This window comes from Scylla paramamosain, chromosome 12 (genome assembly GCF_035594125.1).
Source record: "Scylla paramamosain isolate STU-SP2022 chromosome 12, ASM3559412v1, whole genome shotgun sequence".
Lineage (NCBI taxonomy): Eukaryota > Metazoa > Arthropoda > Malacostraca > Decapoda > Portunidae > Scylla > Scylla paramamosain.
In genome coordinates this window covers 14,979,050-14,982,947 of record NC_087162.1, presented here as the reverse complement: position 1 = coordinate 14,982,947, position 3,898 = coordinate 14,979,050, and the positions used below count along the sequence as shown (strand labels likewise).

The window sequence follows — 3,898 nt, the reverse complement described above, 5'->3', positions numbered from 1 at the left end:
TTCATATTCTATTTCCCATCCAATTAAAACAAAAATATAGAAAAAAAAATCACATTATATATATGTATTCAAGCACAGTACATTTGTATCTGCGTGCGTGACGTGAGTGACTGCACCGTAACGCACGTGTGGTAATGGAGTGATTAAAGGGCGTGCATTGCTGCCGTGCCCTTGGTGACGTGCTTGTCTGTGTGTCATTGTGTTCAGTTTATCAACTTAATGAGGAAATGTGAGGGGATAGAAAAAGATTATTAGTAAACCAGACTGCTTGCATGATGGTGGTACTGGTGGTGATTGTGGTGGTGGTTATGTAGCATTAGAAATGGTAGATGAGAAGCAGGAGTGGTTGTGGTAGTGGTAGTAGTAGTAGTGGTGGTGGTGGTGGTGGTGGTGGTGGTGGTGTTTGTGGTGATGGTGGTGGTAGTTAAACATCATTAGAGATGGAAGAGGAAAAACAGGACTGGTTGTGATGGTAAATTGCTGGAAGTATTCGTATTAGTGGTGGTGGTGGTGGTGGTGGTGGTGGTGGTGGTGGTGGGTAGATAAGTCATTGCTATTAATGGTGTGTTGAAACAGGAAAGGCATAGATAAGTAGGATTTGTATATTAGAAAAAAATAAAAATAAAAAAAAATACAGAGCAAGGTTGCAGTCACGATGCGGTTCGGTTTGGTGTTCATTTTATTCCCTTTCATTATCCTCGTTGACGGGGTTTGTGTATTGGTTTGGAAGTGAGGGAAGTGATTGTGATGAGTGTGATGTGGGCGATGGTTATAGGGAGGAGGAGAGGGAGAGGGAGAGAGGGGGGAGAGAGGAGGAGGGGTAGAATCCTAGTTCAATATAAGTTTTTAGAAATATATACGTCAACATGCAGCTGTAACATAAACATCCTTTCTTTTTTCACTCGTACATTTGAAATCCATTAATTCGTTTGATTCAATATACATATAGATAGACACATCCATCTCTTGTACTTATTTTTTTTCCTTTAAAACACCCACATTCTATTTAAAAAAACCCGTGTAACTTCAACAAACACTGCTTTAGATGGTGACTACTCAAGAAATGTCGTCTCGGATCAGTTAAATTTATCATCATTTCATCGTAAAGTTGTCGTGGGCTTACAGGTACTGGCTATTTATTTATTTTTTTAGGTGCATTTCAAAATATGGTCCTGAGTTGCACGTGGTGAAGAGAGCATGAAAAAGAAAACAGGGAACAGGGATTGCCACTATGGATTCACGCCCCTGCCTTCTGGCCACTGCATCTTCTGTCACCCCCATCACCCGCATGTTTTCCTCCTGCCCTTCCATGCATCTCCTTGGTCTTCCTCTCTTTCTCCTGCCTGGTGGTGCATTTACCGCTGTTCAGAAGCAACTTGTAAAGGCTTTACGTCTTGAGCATCTTGGCGGTGAAGCGAGGAATGGAAAAGAGAGAGAGAGAGAGAGAGAGAGAGAGAGAGAGAGAGAGAGAGAGAGAGAGAGAGAGAGAGAGAGAGAGAGAGAGAGAGAATGTGTGTGAGTGTGCAGTAAATTTTTTGTTTCTGTGACTCTTAAATTTCTGTTTTTTTTCGCTCAGTGTCAGTGGTTCTCCTTTCTCCAGTTCGTTTTGTATGTCTAGTTTGTTTGTCTTTTCTGTATATCCTTTTCCCACGGTTTATTGTCTTTTTTTTCCTCGTATGTCTCGTTTATTTCGTATATCGTTTCCGTGTACTCCTCTCGCTTTTGCAAATCAGAACACAAGAACATGGGATAAGCTAGTACAAGAAGCCACCAAGCCTACACGTGACAGTCCCTATATAAAATGCACACAATCCATATCCGTGTCCATAACTGTATATAATCTTTTAAAGTTCTGTGTTGACTCCGGACTTGCAATCAGAGTAATGAGTTTGCTCCAGTCATCAATCACTCTTAACCTGTTTCGTATTTCATTACTTTACTTCCCCACTCTCTGCACTTCCACATTCTTCACCCAACTTTTCTTCTCTCTCTTAAAACGAAAAAAAAAAAAAAAACGAAAAACACTATTTGGCCAAACCACCTCCGTCTCGTTTCTCAGCCGGCCAGCGTATTCCTTCTAATATACTAATTTTCTCATTTTCTCCCATCCTTGTCAAGTGAAAAACTCAACATCACCTTCAGTCACTGTTCTTCAGCTACCATCACCATCACCACCTCACCCTTCACAAAATAATACAATAGAAAACAATAAATAAATCCACCAATGCATTTCTCTTGTCATCAACACACACACAAAAAAATAAATAAATAAAATGAAAATAAATAAATAAAGAAAGAAATGAAAAATAAATAAATCGTATTGTATTTAATTTTGAGACGCACCTTGTCACTTTCAAAAGACTCTAGTTGAAGCGGCATGGGTTTTTAAGGGTGTTTTTTTTTTTTTTTTTAAGATTCCAGTGACAGACCAACAAGATTTCTACATTTTGAACAGAAGAAACACTCTAGGCAATCCTGCTACTCATCCCTGGGGCCTTGGAAGATAGTGGTGGTGAGGGAGCAAAGCGTCTCATGAATACAGACCCAAATATAATGTCAGGGGCGCCTCCACGTGTTCCCAGATGGAGGAAGGCTCGTTGTCTCTTTAATTTACTCATTACTGATTCCCCAGCAGTCACTCGAAACGCGCTACTAAATATAGGTGCAAGATAGACACTGCCATTGCTATATTTTTTTACTTTTCTTTCTTTCTTTTTCTTTTTCTTTTCTTTTTTTTTACCCTACCTTTGAACACAGTACCATCAATAAATATGTAATAGAGACATGGCTTATATTTTTTTCTCAGCGTGGAAACCTAAAATGAAATGTATGTACGACTTAAAATAGATAAAACGTAGGCACTGTCATTGTCTTTTTTTCTTTTTTTCTTTTAATCGATGAACAGTCCCAGCAGTAAATATTTAATAGAGATGTTGCTTTTCATTTCTACATCTGCAAGTGAAAACGTGTCCTTGTATAAGATACGTATACAGATTTTCACCTCCCCACCTCTAGATATCTGGTAGAAATAAAACACATACATTCATCTTCTCTAAACATTCCTATATTTAAATAACTAACAATGACTTTTATTAATTACATTTTATCTCCTCTGAAAACGTTAAATCCTTCTTTAACACATACATATATATATACACTTTTTAATCCTCCTCTCGTAACATTCCTACCTTTAAATAACTAATAGAAACCTGAATCATATTTATTCATCTCTGAAAACCTTCCCTTTCTTTAACCCCCTGAGTGCCCAAACCTTTCTGCCTTTAAATATATGATGAACACCTCACATCTCCATACAAAATATACAACGAGGCCTCACAGATCACAATATACATGTACTGTTACCTCAAGGGGACCATTAGGATGAGAAATATTCATTCCCTCCCATACATAACACATGGACGGAAGAAAAATTGTATATAAGTACTGTATTCTGTATTGTACCTGATAACTGCATTTTGCCTCCTGTTTAGAAGAGAGGGAAGGAGGGACAGTAGAAAACGGTGACCAGAGAGAGAGAGAGAGAGAGAGAGAGAGAGAGAGAGAGAGAGAGAGAGAGAGAGAGAGAGAGAGAGAGAGAGAGAGAGAGGGTTGGAGGAAGGAAGCGGAAGATCAGAGAGGACCAGGAATAAATGGGAAATGAAAGATGGGAATAAAGAGGGAAGGGAAGGGGAATAGTGACTGGGAGAGATAGAGAGAAATGAATGGAGGGATGGGGAAAGAAATGTAGGGAATGGGGAGGAAGGAGAGAGGAATGGAAAGGACGGAGGAATAAATGGAGAGAGGAAGTAAAAGATAAGAGGGATGGAGGAATAAGAGGTTGAAGGAAGGGAGGAAGGAAAGGAAGAAAGGGGAGGGAAAATTAGCCAGACTTTTATAG

The 3,898-nt window shown here is 39.3% G+C and overlaps 1 long non-coding RNA gene across 1 annotated transcript in view; it reads left to right on the top strand.

The window, feature by feature from the left end:
- LOC135105428 (uncharacterized) overlaps positions 1–2,867 on the top strand; it is a 30,781-nt gene extending 27,914 nt beyond the window's left edge. Inside the window, exon 3 of the long non-coding RNA XR_010270833.1 lies at positions 2,415–2,867. This is a non-coding gene — a long non-coding RNA (uncharacterized LOC135105428). The remainder of the gene's footprint in view (positions 1–2,414) is intronic.
- Positions 2,868–3,898: the final 1,031 nt, after the last annotated feature.